Genomic DNA, 24,655 nt, shown 5'->3' with positions numbered 1-24,655 from the left:
GTGATTGCAACCTATGAATTGTGTTCCGAGAGCAGTTATACCCTGGAGTAAATCAATGTCCAATATTTTGGTTACTATGTCGGCCGTCTGCATGCGACGGTTAGTGCATATGTTATTATCTATTGTGGCGTTCATTCGCGTGATACGGCACTGCGCCGTTGCCACACACACCCTAACAAACAGTATTTACAATTAGTCCAGTAGAATTAGCATTCCAATCGGAAATAATTGCTACAAAAATTTTATTGTTTTAATGGCTTCGTTTGTGTCCCAGTATGACTATCCTAGGTTTTCCCCCCACAGCCGAGTTGTGGAAAAGTGCGGGGGGGGAGGCGGGGGGGGGCAAAAATGTACCCGAGAAAGTGGTATTTTTGGGTTTCGTGATTATATCTCGTAAATGACTCACAAATCGAAAACATAGTGCAATTAAAAATTGTAGGGCATGAAATTCTGCATTGAACGAGACCATCCGTATATTTCTTGGACCACCCGTTTCCATACTAGTGTTCTTCAAAATTGGACCAATTTCACATATTCATAAAAATTTTTCGTTTTAACCTCTGTTTTTTGGTATTATCGTAGAAACTAACCCACCTATCAATAGTGTCGTTCAGAAAAAAGATATGGAGAGAGAAATTTGGCATTCGATGAAACCAAAAGTGAATTTATTGAACCACCCATTTGTGTACTGCTCCTCATTAAATTTGGACCATTTCTCATCAATTTCAAATGTAGTTCTTCAGTAATTCTTATGTACAGTCTTTTAAACACAGAACTATAGCAACCAATTTTCTTGTACTTATGTAATATAGTAATAGAATAAAATACTAAAATTTTGTAAAATTTGAAAAATATTAAAGTTTTTCATATGTCGAGGATTAAGAACTGAGACCTCGTATCTGACAGATGTCAGAGAAAGTTCTGACTCAAAAAAAACTTGCAATTGGAAAAAATACATGTTAGAACAAAATGATGCAAAAAATACAATGCACAACCTGTGAGTAATAAGTGATTATCTCTAAATAAAAAATCAAAACAATCAAAATTTTTATTAAAGGTTATTTTTTTAGCTCCCCTGTGAAATTTGTCTTGTCAGGTACGTGGTATCCGTTCATAACCCTCAATATAATATAGTGATACCCATTCAACTGATATGAAGGACACAGGAAGAGAGACACACTCCTTGAAATTAAGTAGTGATTATTATATTTCGTAATTACAGAATTTTACGTGAATGTATGAGATGAGAAGGTAAAAGTAGGTATGTACACAAATTTCACATACGTCAACGTTTGACTGTCTTGTTGAGAGAAGAGAATGTGGAGCTGGTTCTTTGGAGGTAGGAATGAGGCCAAGACAAACTCTGAAGCCTGCCATCCCCAGAGGAGCGGATCCATCTGGTGTCCTATCCACATTTGTACTTGTAAGTAGGTCCACAAGCAATGCTGGCGATCTGCTTCCGACGTTGGTGGTAGGAATGCTAGGGTGAATCTGAATTTCATAATCACTTTGGAAAACAGGTCGAATCGCAAGTTGTCTGAAGTCTCTCCTGCCATACCTCCGTAAATCAGAGGTCAGCTTCGACAATAGCTTCAGCTTGAGTGTCATGCTCTAAGAAAGGTTTGATATCTTCCAGAAGACATTTTTGACCAGTAGACTGACCACCTTCTTCTTGCCCTGACCGAAGGGTGCTGAAGTTGTGTCACATCCACTTATGGGGTAAAGAAATATGAGTGACCTGATCTTTGCCAGTTTGAAACTGTTAGAATCAAATACTTTTGATGAGGTCTTTCCTCTTCCAGGTTTCAAGAAATATATATTTGCTGATGGTGTGGCTAGGGCATTGAGCACGATGAGAAGGTCCGTATCCTCACCAACAACCACAACCTTCTCATGCTCCTGTGAAACCTCAAGCACTGTGGCAACAATTAGGTGGTCTGCGTCTTCAGTAGCTTGCCTTACTGAGAAGCCTTCATCTTCGAGCCTCGAAATAAGCAAGCTAATGAGATGTACTTTATTTCTGGAAAGGAACTGCTCCTGAGTCAGTCACCATCATTAGCTCGGTAAGTATGACCTCAGGAGTAGTGTGTCTTTTGCTTCGGCAGAGGTGCTTAGCATATTTGATTCTCTTGGTGGGCAAGTCTTCTGGGTAGCCATCGACCACCACACTTGTCGCACTTCCGCTGTAGTGTCTTCTTAAGTATTCAACGTATTTGGTTAGCATTAACTTAAGTGTTTCACCATTCTTCCATACAACGCACTGGAGAAGAAATCCATCGATGACAAGGGTGCCATCTCATATTGGAAGAATTCTTTAATAAAATGAAGAACAAACCGCCTTCAGTCACAAGTTGCGTTTATTTACTGCACTATGCATTTCGAGCACTGGAGGCTCATCTTCAGGTGCTTTTTAGTGATTTACATAATGTTTTTTAGTTGTTTGCCTGTTGATATTACATTTTTCTGTTACAACATGGTATATTCTAGATGTAAGTTTAACATCGTTAATAATATGAAAATAACTTACAGTTTAACATTGTATGATGTCTGCTTCTGTTGTGCAGTTGGTATACACAATATACGTCTTTAATTTTGCAGTACATACTGAGATATATACATAGTCACACACTTTCTCGCACATTGTAGTAGCAGAACGTAAACCTGCCACAGATTCTCGTTCATACAGATGTTCTACTTATAAATATAATCGATTTTCTTGTTTCACAGAAGATAACGTGATAGTATTAGTACACAGGTATTATGAAAATAATTATTTGGCACCATGTTGTAGGTTGTCAGTTGTTCGTACTATTATGGATTTGATTTCTCAGGAAAAAATAAACTTTTGAAGGTGTAAAAAAAATTGTGGCTGTTAAACTCTGTTCATTCAACAAGTTTTCGGAACATTTTTCTTTGTGTAGCATTATTTCTAACTGTTCTAGTAGATTAAATTTTTTACTGTTGGGTTCTGTGTGAAGTACAGTTAGGCTGTTGTGGATGTCGTCAAGTCTGTTTATTAATATACATGTTGTTAGTTATTTTAGATTTTTCAAAATGGTGTAGTCGAAAGGTGTCGGTGTGTTCTTTATACCGTGTGTGGAAGGTTCTTCCAGTTTTTCCTATGTAAAATGCAGGGCAACTGTTACATTGTAATTTATATATTCCACTGTGTTATGTTATTGGCTTGTTTGTGTTCCCTGCGTGAGGTAAGTGGTATCCAAGTTTGCCGTTTATGGAGAAAAATATTTTAAAATTTTTTAATAAGTTAGCTACTTTTTGTGATACTATGCCTAAGTATGGGATGCTTGTGAAGATTTGTTTGTGTTGGTAGTTTTCTATCTGCGCCTAAACTTACTTGCATCTGTGCAGGATGACAGAAAGTGGATGGAATGACCGGTTGAGATGAGTTTGTAACGAAGTATGATCTAATGGTAGATGATTGAATGGTAGATGCATTCTAGAGAGAGGAAGATGTTGCGTCAGATCATTTTAAAAAATTTTCCCTTCTGTTGGGGTGCATCAGTTGTGTGGCATAACCTGTGTTCGACTCGTATTCAACTGTATGTTATGTCTGAGGCTTAGAGAACTATCTACTCGCGATCTTTAACAGCAGATCTGCCATCAGAGGAGTTCCATCTCATGTGTGTGGTTATGACGACGACGAAGACGACGACGACGACGACGAAACACTCCCATCTTGTTTCGGCACTTTCCTCTAGATGAACGAAGATATTTGCAAGGTACTCCATTAACCTGCCGCATCTTTGGCATAAAATCGAGTCTTCAGTTTCATAATTACATTGATTCTATGTTAGTGACAGTTTGTGAGATACTGAATTCCCATGGATACATCTGCTTGACAGATGTTCTGTTTACAGATTTAGTGACGGCATGTCTTGTAATTTCACATGTCGAACATCGTTGCTATGCGTTGGTCAGTTTCCTTGTGAGAGGTATTCTCCGTTACTAAAGATCATTTTGTATGGGACTGATGCAGGCATAGTATAATTTCTAAACCGTGATCGGATATGAACAGAGGATGCCATACACCTCTGCGAAACCATATTGTGCATGTATCACAGGGAATCGATGTCTTAAGGAAGTAGTTTTTTTCATTTCACAGTTTATCTTGTTACAGTTTTAGGGCGCAAAATTGCTACGGTCATTAGCGCCCATTCTGCGACTTAGGGAAGGGTACAAAAACCAAATGGGAAATCTGCAGCAATGAAAGCTAAACTCAACAAGAGGGGAAACTAAAAAACCAAAGGGAAACTTAGGAAACCACTGTAGGAGAGGGGGTTGTTTTTCCCAAAAAGAGCTTCAAATGACAGACGTGATCTCATTGACACTGATAAACTCGAAGGCACGATCAGCTGAGCGCGTGTCATCATCTGAAATGGAAGGCATATCAGGCGACAGCTGTACATGGGCTCATAGTGGAGTAAAATAGGGGCACTCAAGAAAAAGGTGTCTCACCATCCACAGTTGAGAGCAGTGGGGATAAAGTGGGGGAGCATCGCCACTTAAAAGATGTCAATGGCGAAAAAGTCAGTGCCCTATCAAGCGTCTAGTTAAAATTACCTCCTCCAGATGACAAGTTCGGGAGGAAGATGTCTGAGCACTGAGAAGAGGTTTCACATCCCGCAATTTATTAGCGGGAAGTGTAGACCAATGAGCGTGCCATAGAAGAGCAACACGACGAAATAAGACACAATGCAGATCGGTGAAGGGCACCACGCGAACAGTGGGCCGAGGAAGGGAGACTGTAGCATTGCCTGCTATATCGGCTGCCTCATTTACATGGATACCAACAGTAGGGGGACAAGGTATGTTCTATCCGACATTCCATTGTTGCAAATTTGTTCAAAATGACGGCGATGACGTCATCCAAGATGGCGGCTCTAGACTTAGCAACAGCGCATGACGTCATCCAAGTTGGCGGAATTTGGTGAGAAGTTTGAATTTTGGCTGGAAGATAGCTCAATTGCGCTACCTCCACTAACCTAACCCTCCAGAAAAAAATTGGTTGGAAATTCAAATTCCAGCAGGATAATGCATCACACCACGAAAATAGCGGGAAAATAGACCACTTGGGGTACGTCCACTAACCTAAACCCCAACCCCGTAGAAAGCGGCGGCAAGCTCAAATTCCAGCACAATAATGACAGTAAAACTTGACTTGTCTTTATTATTACTTCAACAATATCATGCAGGTGTGTTCGCCACGAGGTCCAACTGGCTAAGTCACATAGCCACCAGCAGAGGGCGTCATTCAAGATGTCGGATTTTGGCGGGAAGTTTGAATTTTGTTGGAATGAAGGCCAACTGCGTCACGTCCACTCAACTACTGTCATCAAGGACGGCGACTTATTTTGTTTCACCACTCAGATGACCTGATTGGCGGTGCACATTCAGTCTTTGCTGTGTTGTCATCGTCAAAGCATCGTCACATGTTCGTTCATCGAGATGAATGTGAAGGATGTAGACATTTGAGGGAGGACTAGCCACATTTCACTACATCATTTATAGAAGAGTATGATAATGCAGATGGCAGTTATAAGAATCGAGGGGCATGAAAGGGAAGCAGTGGTTGGGAAGGGAGTAAGACAGGGTTGTAGCCTATCCCCGATGTTATTCAATCTGTATATTGAGCAAGCTGTGAAGGAAACAAAAGAAAATTTCGGAGTAGGTATTAAAATCCATGGAGAAGAAAAAAAAAACTTTGAGGTTTGCCGATTACATTGTAATTCTGTCAGAGACAGCAAAGGACTTGGAAGGTCAGTTGAACGGAATGGACAGTGTCATGAAAGGAGGGTACAAGATGAACATCAACAAAAGCAAAACGAGGATAACGGAATGTAGTCGAATTAAGTCGGGTGATGCTGAGGGAATTAGATTAGGAAATGAGACATTTAAAGTAGTAAAGGAGTTTTGCTATTTGGGGAGCAAAATAACTGATGATCGTCGAAGTAGAGAGGATATCAAATGTGCTGGGGGTCATAGTATTTTCATGCAGCACTCGACTGTTGATAACTTATTCAATCTAGACATGGCAGTAACTAGTACTAAATAGATGGCGCCCATGTGTTCAAGCTTTATACAGTAACATCATTAACTGGCTTCAGACATGTAGCATTCACATAGAAGATATAGACCATTGTTTCAGCACCTGTATAACGGCAGCGCCGAAGTCTTGTGCTATTCCTCAAATAAGTGTTGTGAATGTTGAACTCAAATTTAGTGATGGCATACCCAACTATTTCAATGGGTCTATAACATTATGAGATACATTTGCTGAATTTGAGGGATATAAGAAACAACTCTTTTCGAAATACTGTACTTCTGTTGCACCATTTGAAAAAGAATGAACTTATTGTTTTCCATGCTGATCATAATTTTATGTCTCGAGTAAATAAATATATTTATAATATTAAATTTCTCTTTGTCTTTTTCATTTCTCTAGACAAAAATGTCACAATTGTTAATGCACGTTAGTACACCTTTATGTACGTTAATGTACTGTATGTGACACACTTCCCTTTAAATACACCATGTGGAATTCATTCTGCCGTGTAGCCGTTTTAGTTCAGTTGGTAAGGTGATTGCACTATAGTGGCTACACACACACACACACACACACACACACACACACACACACACACACACACACACACACACACACACACTATTTATCATATAAAAGCCTATTGCACGCCAGTACATAGCACAATAGGTATCATGGCAGGCTGGGTGATGCACACTTGCTGCATAGACTTTGTTGTTGGTGACTGGTTCTGTGATGATCAAGACCAGAAGACCAAGTAGTAGTAGTAGAAGAAGAAGAAGAAGAAGAAGAAGAAGAAGAATGGAGCACTCCTTCACAACAGCATACGAGCTATAATTGTAGGTCCTTCCAACTGTGGTTAGACAAATGTCTTGATGGCTCTGTTAACACACACAGACTGAGTCCGCTTCAAGCACCTTTTTGTCTACTCTGAAACACTGCTTAAACCCAAGTACCAGTTACTGCAGAAAATGTTAGATGGGGTAGACGGCTCTTTTTTTGTTTTTTTTTTTTTTTGTGGTTTTAGGGCGCACAACTTCAAGTGTCATTAGCGCCCAGACTATGTTAGGAATGCACCGTGAGGCACAAGTTTAAAACAGCAACTAAAATGGAAAACATGATAAAAGACAGATTGACAGGCATAGGATTAAAAACAGCATAATCAAATGTTCTTAGACAGGTTTGTCAGGTTGATAAAATGAAGTACGTGAGCAGCTGCTCCTGGGTCATCCGCTAAAATAGCATCTAGAGTACATGGCAGGCCAAGATCAAGATGCAGTGTATTAAAATCTGGACAGGACGTTAAAATGTGTTGGACCGTCATGGGCAGAACGGCGCCGGCGCAGCCGTCAGCAGATGGTGATGGCTGAACCGGCAGTGTCCAATTCGTAACCGGGCCAAAACTACCTCCTCCCGCCGAGAAGGGCGTGAGGAGGACGTCCAAGCCACGGGAAGAGGTTTTAAGGCCCGAAGCTTGTTGTCTGTAAGTGCAGCCCAATCGGCATGCCACAGCGATAAAATGCGCCGACAAATGACCCTGCTAAAATCGGACGAAGGGACACAACAAGAAGCTGTCCGAGGCTGGAGGACCGCAGCCTTGGCCGCGGCATCTGCAGCTTCGTTCCCAGCGATACCGACATGGCCAGGAACCCACATAAAGCTAACCGGAGAACTGACCTCCACCAGCTGCTGAAGAGAGCGTTGGATCCGGTGTACGAAAGGGTGAACCGGGTACGGATCACTGAGGCTGTGGATGGCGCTCAGGGAATTGGAGCAGATGACATAAGCAGAATGTCGGTGGCGGCAGATGTAAAGAACTGCCTGGTAGAGGGCAAAGAGCTCAGCTGTGAAGACCGAACAATGGCCATGGAGCCGGTATTTGAAACTTTGTGCACCGACAATAAAGGAACACCCGACCCCGTCATTGGACTTAGAGCCATCTGTATAAATGAAAGTCATGTCGATGAACTTCGAACGAAGTTCCAAAAAACGGGAGTGTTAGACCGAACCGGGGGTAACCTCTTTTGGGAGCGAGCTGAGGTCAAGGTGAATGCGGACCTGAGCCTGGAGCCAAGGTGGCGTGTGGCTCTCGCCCACTCGAAAGGTTGCAGGGAGTGAAAAATTAAGGTGTTGAAGGAGGCGACGAAAGCGAACTCCAGGGGTTAGGAGGGCAGAGACATACAACCTGTATTGACGGTCAAGAGAGTCGTCAAAAAACGAACGATAAGACGGATGGTCGGGCATTGACAGTAGCCGACAGGCATACCGACAAAGCAGTATATCACGCCGGTAGGTGAGTGGCAATTCGCCAGCGTCAGCATGAAGACTCTCTACGGGACTAGTACAAAATGCTCCGATCGCAAGTCGTAAACCCCGATGTTGTATGGAGTTGAGGCGGCGTAAGATGGATGGCCGTGCAGAGGAGTATACGAAGCTCCCATAATCCAGCTTGGAGCGGACGATCGACCGATATAGACGAAGTAGGACGGTTCGATCCGCTCCCCACGACATACCACTGAGAACACGGAGGACATTTAAAGAACGGGTACAACGGGCGGCCAAATATGACACATGTGGAGACCAGCTAAGTTTCCTGTCAAATGTAAGGCCTAAAAATTTTGTTGTCTCCACGATTGGGAGAGCAACGGGACCCGAGTCGTAAGGACGGTGGGAGAAACTTTGTAGCGCCAGAAGTTAATACAGACCGTCTTCTCGGCAGAAAAACGGAAGCCATAGGTGACACTCCAGGAGTAGAGGCGGTCAAGAGAACGCTGAAGACAGCGCTCCAGGACACATGGACACTGCGCGCTGCAATAGATGGTAAAATCGTCCACGAAGAGGGAGCCTGATACATCAGCTGGGAGGCAATCCATTATTGGATTGATCGCGATGGCGAAGAGAGCGACGCTCAAAACTGAGCCCTGTGGCACCACATTCTTCTGGCGAAAGGTGTCAGGCAGGACAGGACCCACACGTACCCTGAACTGTCGATCCATTAAAAAGGAACGACTAAAAAGAGGGAGGCGTCCGCGAAGGCCCCATGTATGCATGGTGCGGAGAATGCCCGCCCTCCAACAGGTGTCGTAAGCCTTCTCCAAATCAAAGAACACAGCCGCTGTCGGGCGCTTCCGCAAGAAGTTATTCATAATGAAGGTCGACAAGGTAACCAGATGGTCAACAGCAGAGCGGCGCCAACGAAATCCACATTGTACATTGGTAAGTAGGCGTCGAGACTCGAGCAGCCAAACCAATCGAGAGTTAACCATTCGCTCCATCACTTTACAGACACAGCTGGTAAGCGAGATAGATCGATAACTGGAAGGCAAGTGCTTGTCCTTCCCCGGCTTAGGAATCGGGACAACAATAGACTCGCGCCAGCATGCGGGAACATGTCCCTCAATCCAGATGCGATTGTATGTACGAAGATGAAAACCATTACCCGCAGGAGATAGGTTCTTCAGCATCTGAATATGAATAGAATCAGGCCCTGGAGCGGAGGACCGTGATCGGCCAAGTGCGTTTTCGAGTTCCTGCATGGTGAATGGGGCATTACAACTTTCACAATTCGAGGAGCGGAAGTTAGGTGGCCTAGTCTCCTCTGCCTGTTTGCGGGGGAGGAAGGCAGGGTGGTAATGAGCGGAGCTCGAAACCTCTGCGAAAAAGCGGCCGAAGGCATTGGAGACAGCCTCGGGGGCCGCAAGGACGTCATTTGCGACCTTCAAGCCAGAAACTGGTGAGTGGACCTTAGTGCCAGATAGCCGGCGCAGGCTACCCCAGACAACAGAAGAAGGAGTAAACCTGTTGAAGGTGCTTGTGAAAGCAGCCCAGCTTGCTCTCTTGCTTTCTTTGATAATACGACGACACTGAGCACGTAATCGTTTATAATTGATACAATTCGCCACTGTAGGGTGGCGTTTAAATGTGCGTAAAGCACGTCGACGAGCATGTAAAGCGTCTCTACATGTTGCGGTCCACCAGGGGACCGGTATGCGACGTGGAGAAGAAGTAGGGTGAGGGATGGAATATTCAGCAGCAGTGAGAATGACTTCCGTGAGGTGTGCGACCTGACGATCGCAGCTTGTGAAGGTTTGATCCTGAATGGTCGCCCTGGAAGAGAAGAGCCCCCAGTCTGCCTTGGAGATGGTCCAACTAGAGGAGCACAGAGAGGGGGTATGCTGCAGGAGATGGATAACACACGGGAAGTGGTCGCTCGATTATGTATCAGAAAGTGCATACCACTCAAACCGGCGTGCAAGTTGGGGAGTACATATAGAGAGGTCTAAATGGGAATATGTGTGAGATGTGTCCGAAAGAAAAGTAGGGGCGCCAGTATTGAGGCAGACAAGATTGAGCTGGTTGAAAAGGTCTGCTAACAAGGAGCCCCTCGGGCAGGATGCTGGAGAGCCCCAAAGGGGATGGTGGGCATTGAAGTCTCCAGTTAACAAAAATGGTGCAGGTAGCTGAGAAATAAGTTGCATCATGTCTGCCCCGGTAACGGCAGATGACGATGGAGTGTAGACGGTACAAAAGGAAAACGTAAAAGTGGGGAGAGTAATGAGGATGGCAACTGCCTGCAGGCCGGTGTGCAACGTGATGGGATCGTACTAAATATCATCCTGGACCAGCAACATAACCCCTCCATGAGCTGGGATACCTACCACAGGGGGTAGGTCAAAACGCACAGAGGTGTAGTGTGCCAAGGCAATTTGATCGCATGGGCGTAGCTTCGTTTCCTGGAGGGCTACGACGAGCGGATGGTGCAAGCGGAGCAGCAACTTCAAGTCCTCTCGGTTGGAGCGAATGCTGCGAATATTCCAGTGAATAAGTGCCATCGTGAGAAGAAAAGGAAGATGAAAAAAGGGGTCACCTCGAAGGCCGCTGAGGGCCTGGCTTCGAGCGAGCACTGCCGCCGCTATCAATAGGCGGACAGTCATCGTCCATTGGGTCTATAGGTTCATCGGCCATCTCGGGAGGATGGCCGGAAGGGGAAGCTTCCTCTGCCGGTGAACGGCCAGATGTACGGCTACCAGCGGTCCGGCCAGGCGAAACGGATGACGGCCTGGCGCGGCAACCGTTGAGTGGCGCAGGAGAAGAAATGCGCCGTGGCGGAGAAGGAGAACTGTGTTTCCTATGAGCCTTTTTGGAAGGACGTTTGGTGGAAGTACCAGTCGAAGGCTGGGAGATCGAGGTACGTAGGAAGTCTGCACGGGATGGTTCCTTCTTTAAGGCCCATGCATCTGACTTCGGGGTCTTCATCTTAGCAGAAGCTGATGAAGGTGCTGGTGTCTGTGGGGTGATGGGAGGAAGAGGAGACGTCGACCGCGCGATCTTAGCACTGGCCGAACGGACGACCATGGTGCTGAAGGTTAGATCGCATGTCTGGGTTGCCACCTCCCTGGTAGTCCGAGGAGAGGCGAGGACAGTACTGTATTTCCCCGCTGGGAGCAGCGTGGGCTTCCTACTAGCCAATAGCTTGCGAGCAGCCGAGGTGGACACTTTCTCTTTGACCCGAATTTCTTGGATATAGCGTTCTTCCTTATAGACAGGACAGTCGCGGGAGGACGCGGCATGGTCACCCTGACAGTTCACACAACGAGGAGACGGAGGTGAACAGTCACCCTCATGGGCATCCCTGCCACAAGTGACACATTTAGCCGCATTGGAGCAAGACTGTCGAGTGTGATTGAAATGCTGACACTGGTAGCAGCGCGTAGGTGTCGGGACATAGGGGCGAACAGAAATAACCTCATAGCCCGCCTTGATGCGCGATGGCAGCTTAACACTATCGAACGTCAAGAAAAGTGTCCGGGTCGGTACAAGGTCATTGTTGACCTTGTTCATGACCCTATGGACAGCCGTCACGCCCTGCTCAGCGAGGAAAGATTGAATCTCCTCGTCAGTCAATCCGTCGAGGGAGCTAGTATAGACTACACCACGAGACGGATTCAAAGTTCGGTGGGCCTCCACCCGGACAGGGAACGTGTACACGAGTGTGGCCCGAAGCAGTTTTCGTGCCTGAAAGGCACTCTCAGTTTCTAGTAATAAGGTACCGTTATGCAACCTGGTACAAGATTTGACAGATCCGGCTATGGCATCTACGCCCTTCTGGATAACGAAAGGGTTGACAGAGGAAAAATCCTTTCCGTCCTCAGATCGAGAAACGACGAGGAACTGTGGGCAGGCGGTAGTACTTTTGTCACCGGTGGCTGGTCACGTTTCCGTTTTTGGGCAGAAGTCGAAAGCGATGGAGTAGAATCCATTGCAGAGGAATCCCCCATGATTGCCAGCGTCTCCGATGGCGCGCTCCTTCCTTGTGGGGACCCTCTCAGAGGGCACTCCCACCTTAGGTGAATGTTTACACCTCAGGTCACACCTCCCGAGAAACAGACGGAGGGACCAATCGGCATGGTCAGAAGGTATCAGCTCAGGCAATCACCCCTCCCCGGGCCTGGCCTCTACCAGGTGGTATGCGCGTGCCTTACATGTCTACCCAGGGCGGGGAATTACGCGTTACCCCGTCACCGGCTACGCGTGCGTACGCGTGGGTCGGCCTTCAGGCACGCACAGAGAGGAAGGAAGAAGAGGAAATAGAAAGAGAGGGAGAAAGAGGACAGACTGTCTGAAACGCCGAGGCGGAGACCAGAGAGGGCAAGGCAGTGAGGAGGGGGGAGGCAGTGAGGAGGGGGGAGGCAGTGAGGAGGGGGGAGGCAGTGAGGAGGGGGGAGGCAGTGAGGAGGGGGGAGGCAGTGAGGAGGGGGGAGGCAGTGAGGAGGGGGGAGGCAGTGAGGAGGGGGGAGGCAGTGAGGAGGGGGGAGGCAGTGAGGAGGGGGGAGGCAGTGAGGAGGGGGGAGGCAGTGAGGAGGGGGGAGGCAGTGAGGAGGGGGGAGGCAGTGAGGAGGGGGGAGGCAGTGAGGAGGGGGGAGGCAGTGAGGAGGGGGGAGGCAGTGAGGAGGCAAGGAGAAGAAGGCATTGAGAAGGCAAGGAGAAGAAGGCATTGAGAAGGCAAGGAGAAGTTAAGGGAAAGAGTAAGGAAGACAGTGAGGTGGAGAAGAGCAAAGAAAGGAACCAACAAAAGGAAGGAAGAAACGAGAAGTGAAAATCCAAAAAGACCACAATTATAGGTCGTGGAACCGTCCGTCTCCGGACACAGGCGCTAACTACCCCCGTGAGGGGGATGGACTCCTTTTAGTCGCCTCGTACGACAGGCAGGAATACCTCGGGCCTATTCTAACCCCCGGACCCGCAGGGGTAGGTTTTCTGTGGTTGGGAGCTATCAAGTGATTTAAATTAAAATACATTGACATGAGTACGGAAGGCTAAAATATGTTACTAGTTTCAGATTTTATTTTATTTCCACCTTTCAGACAGTCAAGCATCAATAGCCTTACAGAACAATCAAGTTATTCTTGTCGTTTTGCTAAGGAGATTTGGCTTTTATTAATCTTTTCCGCTGAGGCAGTCAATTTATTTGAAACGAACTGTTTAATTCCACACTACTGGCTGGTTTCAACTGTTTGCTGCATTTCAAAAGTGCATGTTTTCACCTTCTAGCACGTATGAAATTATGTTATAATGAAGAACCAAAGATGAAATAATACATTACTGGTACGCCAAGAAAATTTACATTCGAATCTGGACATACGAATGTGCACTTCAAGGCGAATTACGCGTTTTAGTGTGGTTCACGAAATTCCGATGCTCTTTGCGTATCCTCTGATTTCTTTCTTTTATGACAATGTAAGATCTTTTAATGTCTTACACCTACGAACATACGAGCTTCCAGAATCCTAGTAGCTGCGCAAGCGCGGTGACGCCTGTTATCTGGCGCCTGTTATCTGGCGCTGGCTACTGAGACTAACCTATTTCTAACAGGTCGCGGGAAAATATTGCGAATGGTTATTTGAAAAGCGTTAGTTTCAAAGTAAATTTTCTTTTATGTAAGATGAACTATGTGCGAGAATTTACGATGAATTCCTTAAATCACAGAGCGTTTGACTCATTTAAAAATCAAGTCTGGTACGAACATTTAGAAAAAATTCGAGCTCAGAAGATCAGTCATGTCCTTGTTAAAAAATTTTACTGGCACATTTGTGGGATGTGTCTAAGTGTAACGTGCGCAAAAAAGATCAACATGATATGGGAAAGCTTAGCTTCTCTTGCAGCTTATTAATCACAGAGACCAAGATTATATGTGAAAACTCTGCTTTTCTTGTAGTAACAATATGTATATTAATTTAAACCATTAACGTTTCCTATCTGTGTGCACGTACTACTTAACGGTGGTATTGCTATCACGTGTCCTATGCTCGAATATACAATGTCATCGGCTGGCGAGATCACGTGACATGAGCTATGACTGGCTACAAAAGCGCATTGCAAGCTTGATTTCAATGCTTCAGAAAGTGACATGCGGAATTTAAGTTTACACTTTCGTAACACGAAAATATGCAGCATACACGTTTCCAAATTTTTTTTTTTTACTGAATGTGGTTTTCTAAAGAGCCGAGAAGTACTACACTGATGTATAAAACCAGAACCATTCAAGGGATTGATAAATTTTACAGTTTCGAGGAAAAGTACCCTGTCACTTAACAAGGAAAAAGTGGATTTTCTCCCGGGAGAAAGTGTAATTTTAACCGAGAAATCCGGGAATTTTTTTTCTTGTCCTCTTATACACCCTGTATTTACTCCTGTCAGCTTAACGTCCGGGAATTCGGTTATAAATAGAATGTTTTTAACAAGAGACCAATCTGTGCTTACGTAATGTGCTGTGTCAAATAATGCACTTTTTATACCAGGGCCGGCCAAACGCTGCACAGTGTGCAGACGTGCGGAAGTGCTGCACATGTGCGACAGCGGCATCTGTTATTGGACATGTGTCCTAAATGAACGGAGGGGGCTCCACTTCCCTGTTTATGTGGTACAAGCAAGAGCGCAACATTCCCAGTCTCGTTTACCCCTGGTAACCGTAACCTTAACCTTAACAGAGAAGTACTGAGAAATGGCAAATACTGTGAAAAATTAAATGACGGGAGATCTATGTTCTCAGTCGTTTAAAAATGACTGGGAACTGCAATTCTTTTTTGTAGCCGTTGGTGAAAACTCTCAGTGTATGCTGTGCCGCCGAATAATAAGCGGCTAGTGTAAGTTTTCAATTGAAAGACACTACAATACATATCACAAAGACGAGTGTAGTGTACTCAACAGTGAAGAACGGCAAGCAAAATTAAATGTGCTTAAGAAAATGGATGAGACACATCAACTCGGTTATCATTTCTCATGACCAGTGATAAACGTGTTTGGATTTATTCCTTTCATAATTAAAAATTATTGTTTACTAACTGTGCATCATTGCCTCATTCTGCTCCATGTTACATTATTGTCAGGAAAGTTGGTCATTAAAGCGATTCTTCCAATGTATACTTACATTTAGGTTTCTTTTTTAATGCGTGAAGGGCTACGCTCAGCTGAAGTCGATAAAACATAACATTCATCTAATTGTCGGTTATTATGCAGATTTCAGACGTAACTGATGAAAGATATAGCAATAATGGTATTGAAATAACAGGTGATCATCGAGAGGTCTGCTGTTATTCTGTTCAGAGGTCAGTGAGACAAATTATGTGAGTGTAACTGAGGGCACCGAGAATTAGTTATAGGAAACCTTGCATTAGTTTAATGTTATTTTAAATCATGAATTAGGTTCTTGGGAGTCTAATTACTCTCTTTCTTAAATACTAGATCAAAAGCATTACGCGTATTTACGTGCCGTCAGTCAAGGTGCCTTAATAAAAATCCACGGTTGTTAACTGTATTACTTGTCTTACTGAGTTAAACTGTTAACATAAAAGTAGACGTCTCAATGAGTAGATTGTGACAGTATTTTAAATGTTTAATACGCTAAATACCTTCCCATGGTTGGCCTGCTAGCTGTGGAAAGAGCACTAGAATGCGCCGGTTCAGAGTATCCCAGCAAGTGGATAAAGCGACATCTGTGCGTAGAAACATGCACTACATGAACGCTGACTGCTGCGGCGTGCACGATGTGACCCGAAAGTTGCATATGTGCAGGAGCACCGCACGCGTGCAGAATTTATGGCCGGCCCTGTTTTATACCAATCAGTCCACGCATATCAACTGCCGTAGACAATTTTTTATTAATAACTTACTTAATAACAGAAGATCTTGTACGGTTTCACGCTGCAAGAAGCCTCTTCTTTGACATGCACACTTACAGTAGAAATATTTGACGTAACATCTGAAACGCTGAGTTCTCGATAATTTGCAACTTGATGAATTAATTCTTAGCCTATTTCTTTGGAACTGTCATCAGAAACACCTCTCACCTCTAAAACGTGTCACCTCTTTAGCACACATTGCAACAAACTTCGTTTTTTTATTACAACCTACATTCCTGAAGGAGATGTCAGTGTGGAATTTCATACAACTGTATTTCTTTAAATGAGTTGCTCGCGACTGGAAAAACAGAAACGTTGGTCAGCTTACGCGTGACACATATGCTGTAGAATTTCTTTAGTTTACAACAAATATTTATTCCTTACTTCTCTTTTTGGACACTCCCGTTTCCTCTACGTTTACGCATTGGTTTCAGTTTTACTTGTTACTGCAAATACTTCCTCACTCTGCATGATTACAAATACACCACGAATGAGAATCCTGTGCTGGATGTAGTTGCGCAGGGATGAAGGTACGTTTAACGTTTTTGGAACTAACATTACGTATGACTTCGCCATGGCCTCTACGCTCGGCCACTGTTGACTGGTTCGGGCAGTCTGTCCAGGCAGTCTGTGCTCGATTACTCCGTCATGCAAAACTAGCCCGCCCGAACATCAACTGCTCTTCTACACAGTTTGACTGACCGACAAATTTCGTAACAGTCTACACAACGCACGTCCCGACCCACTTCATGATTTCAGCGCCGCCCTGCTCCTAGAGCTGGTTATGACGTTCTGTTCTACGCGATACCGCTTAGAAGGGAACCTCCCCATCGCACCCCCCTCAGATTTAGTTATAAGTTGGCACAGTGGATAGGCCTTGAAACACTCAACACAGATCACTCGAGAAACAGGAAGAAGTTGTATGGAACTATGAAAAAAATAAGCAAAATATACAAACTGACTAGTCCATCCGCAAAATAGGCAACATAAATGATAGTGTACGCTCAGGATCGTTGTGTTCCAGTTGTTAGCGTGTGCTGCTGCGGCACAAAAGGTTCTTGGTTCAAGTCTTCCCTTGAGGGAAAATTTTACTTTATTTTCACAAAGTGTGATCTGTCCTTTCGTTCATTGACGTTTCTGTTCACTGCAATAAGTTTAGTGTGCCCCTCCAATGGGAACTGAAAACATTTGATCGCAAGGTCATAGGTCAACCGATTCCTCCACAGGGAAACACGTCTGATATATTCTATACGACACTGGTGACGGCATGTGCGTCACATGACAGGAATATGTTGTCGACCCACCTAACTTTTACACTTGGCGAATGGGTAAAAAGATTCTTCTACCTTGCCCGATTTAGGTTTTCTTGTGGATGTGATAATCACTCCCAAAAAAAGTGATGAAAACATAAGAGTTTGTCACAAACTGCAACAAATGAATGCAACAGTTTCACAGTCGCTCAGTTTTCCCTATGCTCTGTCAAAACATATGTTTTTAACGTTTTCAAATTTTTCCGTGTGTAGACAGTCAAATCCTGCATATGTCCAAGCAAATCTGAACATGTCCTGGAATTTTGTAGATCGAAGTTGATTTTGTGTGAGTGCCTGAACTGAAAATAAAAAATTAAAATATTCACTCTAGGCAAGTCTTCAATCAAGGCCCTGTCGTTTCGCAGCTGCTCACGCTAACCACGAGACCACGGCGCTCCTGAGCTCACACTATCCGTGATGCTGCCTATGTTACACATGGACTACTCAGTTTGTATATTATGCCTATTTTTTCCTAGTTCCACACAACTTCTTCCTGTTTTCTCCATTGATCTGTGTTCCGTTTTTCAAGGTCTATCCACTGAGCCAACTTATAACTAAATCTGAGGGGGGTGCGATGGGGAGGTTCCCTTGTTAGTATTCCACAGGAAAAGAATTGGGTTTTGGCTTGGCTGTTCGAACTAACAAAGCCAGAAAAAGCCGTGATAAACCTGTGGGTAAAGAAATGGCTAATGCAATGGACCAAATGCACCTACGCTTTGTTACTTACGGAGCAGAGACCCGAAGACTTTCGGAATTATTTAAGAATGGATGAAAAATGCTTTTCGGAGCTCCTGAACGTCGTCAAACGATAGCCACATACAATTTCTAGCCACTGGCAGAATTTACGAGGACCTCAGATTCAGCGCAGTTAATCCCCAAAATTATTATCTAAAATGATTCTTGAAATCTGCAGGGTGATTCTTAGTTGCTTGAGGAAATATTCGTGATAAAGCAGAAGCGAAACGAAACTTATATTCATGTAAACTTTATGAATTTATGTTGGTATGTAGTAATAATATCCCCTGTAATTTCAAGAAACTCCTTTCAGATTCGGACGACTGCAAATGGCGGCGGCGCATATTATATATTCAGCAACATATTCATAAGAAGTGAAGCACTTAACAGTTGTTAGAAAAGTCCTTCACTTTGCTCTTCATAGCAGAACAGGCGACGATAGGTAGGATTTTTGTAACACTTCTAATAATGAACCAAGTGGATTTCATGAATGAAAGTCCGTGTACTGTCTATAATTCGGTTTTTAGTTCCTACTATCGATACGTATCTGAAACGAAATAAAAATCCAATCTGTCTCTATTTAACGTTATCTAACTTCATTTCCGGTGAGTATTGGAAATAAAACCGAGAAACAGACAAACGACTAACCATTATTCACAAAACTGTGTATGTTTTATTTTCTCTGTTTGCCACATGAAACTACTACAGATTTGTTAAAAATGAAAGAAGCACTTCATTTCTTACCCCTCTATTGCTATACTGCTCGCGCGGCACGTCCCACAGACATCTGAAGACTCGAAAACTTTCCAGAAACTCTGTCATAAAAATTTCGTCTACCTCGCACACCACCGTGTTAGCCACATTCGGAGTGCGCTGAACCCCGCGCGTGGTGACTGAAAAGGAACTGTTGTGGGGCGGCTTGCAGGACAGACTACACAATTTGTACGGTGAATGGGGTCGCGGGGAGGCGGGTGCGGCTGTCTGCTAGTCTTACCTAACAAACCAACCGCAAAGAAAAATCGCGTACAGTTGGTCGGTCGGTCGGTCAACAAGCTACACACGCACAATTTATCGGTCGGTCGGTGAACTGGGCATGTGTAGGATAGGGTCCTTTACTGACAGTGGGACACTGATAGTAACTGAATAAGAGAAAGAGCTCGAAAATCTAGATTTCGCAGTAGCAGATTCCGATGTCTCCTAATAGGCTTCTGACTTCAATGTTGAACGGTTTCAATACTATATCTTACCAGGTATGTAGTATACCGAAGCAACATTACGACAGATTACTGGCAATGCTTGAGGAAAGTTCGGTTGGGTGGCTGACCACGGTTTCTCTCGGAGGTTTGCTTGTAACCTCAGAATCGTTCCTTCAAACTACTATGAAATTATCGAGTGGGGTAACGCAGTGGTTAGCACACTGGACTCACATTCGGCAGGTTGACAGTGCAAACCTGCGTCCGGCCATTTAGGTATAGGATTTCCGTGATTTCCCTAAATTGCGTACTGAAAATGTCGGGATGGTTCCTGTGAAAGGGGACGGCCGGCTTCCTAGTCCACCCTTCCATAGTCCGAGCCTGTGCTCGGTCTCTAATGTCCGCATCTCGTGGGCGTGCGGTAGCGTTCTCGCTTCTCACGCCCGGGTTCCCGGGTTCGATTCCCGGCGGAGTCAGGGTTTTTCTCTGCCTCGTGATGACTGGGTGTTGTGTGATGTCCTTAGGTTAGTTAGGTTTAAGTAGTTCTAAGTTCTAGGGGACTGATGACCATAAATATTAAGTCCCATAGAGCTCAGAGCCATTTTTCGGTCTCTAATGGCCTCGCTGTCGACAGCACGTTAAACTCTAACCTACACCCCCACCTACGAAATTGGAATTAATTTGGTCCCGATATAGGGAACCACAATTTGTCCACGAAATTGGTGTCACTAAGAACCTGTGCTCCGTACTTTGGGAACAATTGTCCACTTTTCAACCGGAAGTAATTAAAATTAGCACCAGAACGAAAAGATTTATCCAGCTGCGCTGGCTATCATCAAAGACCAGGCAAAGGAAACAGAGACAGCTCAGCGTCGGAAAGCAGGAAATACGGATTTGTCATCGGTTTAGGGTCTAAATGAACAATATTTGAGTATACAAGGCTCCTGCACTTACACACTAATTTATCGGATGACAGAATGACCAAATTGATCGCAGCCTACACACGTCCGAACCGACTGTACTCGGCGATTATAGTGCCGCCCTGTTGTTTGTTTTATCTTCAGTTCACTGCGTTTTTGTTCTAAGAGATCCGGCCTGGTTTTTCATAAAAAATAATAACGGGGTTTGCATTGGCTGTTTTAAAGGTAAGAAGGGAAAAATGCAGAAAGAAAGCTGTGGGCGAAGAAGTGGCCAATGCAAGGGAAGAAATACACCCATGTTCAGGCTGGGAGCTTATAATTTTCCTGATTATTTTAGAAGGGTGAATAATGCATTTCGAAGCTGCTGGACATCATAAAACGTTTGTTAAAGGAAAAATAATGCAGTCCTGAGAGAGGTGCTAAACTTCGAGGAGAGACTGTTAGCTGTATTACGATTTCTCGCCACTGGTGGCAGACCTAAGATTCAGTACTCTCATACCGCTACAATTATTAACTAAAATTATTCGGGAAACGTACAACGAGATTTATAGCTGACAGAGGTAATAAATCATGATAAATTAAAATAAATAAAACAAAAGACGTTCACGAAAACGTTATTAATTTACTTACGGATGTAGTACAAAAGATGACCTGCAAATGTCAGAATCTCATTTCATATTTGAACAAGAAGGACTACACATGAGGGCGGCGCGCATCATCTAGTAAATACATCTGCTACATCTACATCCGTACAGATACATAAGAAATAAAACATTTTGTGACTGTTAAAATTGTTGGGTTGGGTTGGGTTGTTTGGGGGAAGAGACCAAACAGCGAAGTCATCGGTCTCATCGGATAAGCGAAGGACGGGGAAGGAAGTCGGCCGTGCCCTTTCAAAGGAACCATCCCGGAATTTGCCTGGAGCGATTTAGTGAAATCACGGAAAACCTAAATCAGGATGGCCGGACGTGGGATTGAACCGTCGTCCTCCCGAATGCGAGTCCAGTGTGCTAACCCCTGCGCCAACTCGCTTGGCGTTAGAATTGTAATAAATAAATAAATAAAAATGAAAGATCCCACACTTTGGATTACAGGGAAATTAAAATGTAAAAACAGAAATAAAGAAGATAGACAGACTTAATCATGTGTTGCGCATAGAGAAACCACTATGGATTCGTTAGAAAATGAAAAAAGTGCATCATTTCTTGCATCTCTATTGTTATACTCCTCTCACGATGTGTCGCGAAATCATATGCAGTCTTTGAATTTCACTAAAAACTTTGTCCTTAAAGTTTCGTCCGCCTCGGACGTCGAAATGTATATTACAACAGTATTTAATTCCGAGAGCTGTGTCAGAACAGGAGTTTTACTGATGCGATTGGCACGATCGTGCTACACACGACACAATTTCTTGGTTCGGTTGTCGACTGGTCGGACGCGCCCGACATCCCGACAATAAAAGTTCGTCGGTCGGTCAGTCAAAACACCGACACACTGCCAATTTGTCAGACGGTCAGTTGGTGGGGCGCCACAAGAGGCGCTGTTATCTAGTCACGTGATCTGCCTGGCGGCTGCAACGGATGACACGAACAGCTGAGGGTTATTCGTCTTACTTGACTAGAGAAAGAGAGATCGAAATATTACGGCGTTGTTTTGTTGGTGAGAGGAGTTTTGTTGATGAGAGGAGTTTTGTTGTTGAGAGGAGTTTTGTTGTTGTTGCTGCGGTTGTTTTGAGTTTTGTTGCTGTTGTCTTCAGTTTTGTTGTTACTGTTTTGAGTTTTGTTACTGCTGTTGTTTGGGGGAGAGTTTTTGTCGTTTGACAGGAAGGAGAGTTTTTTATTGTTTGGAAGGGAGGAGAGTTGTTGCTGTTTGCGAGAGGAGGAGAGGTTTTGCTGTTTGCGTGCGAGAGGTGGAGAGTTTTTGCTATTTGCGTGCGAGAGGAGGAGAGTGTTTGGTGTTTGCGTGCGAGAGGAGGAGAGTTTTTGGTGTTTGCGTGCGAGAGGAGGAGAGTTTTTGGTGTTTGCGTGCGAGAGGAGGAGAGTTTTTGGTGTTTGCGTGCGAGAGGAGGAGAGTGTTTGGTGTTTGCGTGCGAGAGGAGGAGAGTTTTTGGTGTTTGTGTGAGAGAGGAGGAGAGTTTTTGGTGTTTGTGTGCGAGAGGAGGAGAGTTTTTGGTGTTTGTGTGCGAGAGGAGGAGAGTTTTTGGTGTTTGTGTGCGAGAGGAGGAGAATTTTTGGTGTTTGTGTGCGAGAGGAGGAGAATTTTTGGTGTTTGCGTGCGAGAGGAGGAGAGTTTTTGGTGTTTGCGTGCGAGAGGAGGAGAGTTTTTGGTGTTTGCGTGCGAGAGGAGGAGAGTTTTTGGTGTTTGCGTGCGAGAGGAGGAGAGTTTTTGGTGTTTGCGTGCGAGAGGAGGAGAGTTTTTGGTGTTTGCGTGCGAGAGGAGGAGAGTTTTTGGTGTTTGCGTGCGAGAGGAGGAGAGTTTTTGGTGTTTGCGTGCGAGAGGAGGAGACTTTTTGGTGTTTGCGTGCGAGAGGAGGAGACTTTTTGCTGTTTGCGTGCGAGAGGAGGAGACTTTTTGGTGTTTGCGTGCGAGAGGAGGAGACTTTTCGGTGTTTGCGTGCGAGAGGAGGAGACTTTTCGGTGTTTGCGTGCGAGAGGAGGAGAGTTTTCGGTGTTTGCGTGCGAGAGGAGGAGAGTTTTCGCTGTTTGCGTGCGAGAGGAGGAGAGTTTTCGCTGTTTGCGTGCGAGAGGAGGAGAGTTTTTGCTGTTTGCGAGAGGGGACGACTTTTGCATCAAGTTAACAGCCATGGTAAGTGAACTCTGATATTTCTTGTAAATTGTATTTTGCAGGGAGGTTAAGTTTTAAGAAAATGACAGTGTTCCTGTTTTAGTTGATGTTCTTGTAAACATGTTATGCAGGTAAAAATAAAAATGGCCGATATTAAGGTATCTTTCACTCATTGAACCGGCCCTCTGATACAACTTGTCTAATAGCTTGCTCATTGTGAATATTTTTTTTACAGTAAACATCAGACATATTACATTATTATATTGCCTGTTTCGACTCAATAGATGGTTGATTTTTGTCAGCAGTGGCTGCGCTGTTTATTTTTGCATTACAGGTTTTCCTTCCATCTTATGACTTCAGATTTCATATCCAACCAACTCGAAAATCTCTGGGTGAAGGGTGTTCGACCAATAACGGACGATTCTTTCCATTAATTTAGGAAGTTTTCTTGTTGGTATTTGGCAGTTGTTAGTGGTTGGTAGGTGTCGACATCAGTTTACCATTATTGGTTGGTCATATTTTTTCTACTATGTCTGGAGAGTTTCCGTTTGTTTTACTGTGGACTTCGTGTTAGATATGGTATGTAAAGATTTACGTAATGGGTTTTTACGATTTCAATGTGTTTGTTTTCGTCACTATGGGCTTTCTTTATTCTGCTATAATGACCAAGAGAAATGTGCGGTATCAGTTTTCAGAGATGTGTGTGAGTATCTGGTATCGAGGGTTTCGTTCAAGCAATACAGGTCAAGCGAAGTTACAATGCCACGGGTTTTGGTTTTGCGTATTTGGATTGTGCTTACTGTGCAGAACTTCGTGTGCTAAATTTTTTGGTTAATATTGGTCTGGAAAGGTGTTATTATTCTCAGTCAGAGAGAGAGAGAGAGAGAGAAGGGGGGGGGGGGGGTGCCGGCAATACCACGCTTTACCTAGACGAAACACCAAAGTTACAGGGCCTCCGTGTAATACGAGATCTTCAATATTTTCTAGCTGTATTCGCGCAGACTGAAACAAAATGAGTAGAGCATTTTTGTAGCGTATGTAATGCAGTTCAATGTTTTAACGGTATGCATTTGTAATAGTAGTCTGTTCTCGAGTTGTTACAGAAACGCGTACAAAAGTGGTCTCCAACTACACTAACTTCCTCACACTCTATCCTCCCCCACCGCTTTTCCTCCTATCAGAATTCTTAGTATGTTGCTCACGGCGCTCCCTTTTACCATTGCTCGAAAATTTGAGACTAAACGAATTATTTCCATTTTCGACCGGCTCCGTGGACTATTTAATCATAATTATTAAGTTATGTACTTGATGTAAGCACTTCCATTAAATTTACGAAGGTTTATAGAATTTCTTGGTGGTGTTCTGCAATACAATTGTTCAGTAATAATTAAATATGGCGATTAATAACACAGTGGTTGTGCAAGGAGTGTTAAAATTTGTTACGTAAAGGGTGCTTTAATCTGTCTGGTCG

Source organism: Schistocerca piceifrons, unplaced genomic scaffold, assembly GCF_021461385.2.
Source record: "Schistocerca piceifrons isolate TAMUIC-IGC-003096 unplaced genomic scaffold, iqSchPice1.1 HiC_scaffold_2340, whole genome shotgun sequence".
NCBI classification, from domain to species: domain Eukaryota; kingdom Metazoa; phylum Arthropoda; class Insecta; order Orthoptera; family Acrididae; genus Schistocerca; species Schistocerca piceifrons.
The sequence above is the reverse complement of the archived record's forward strand: the minus strand, read 5'-3'. Positions refer to the sequence as shown.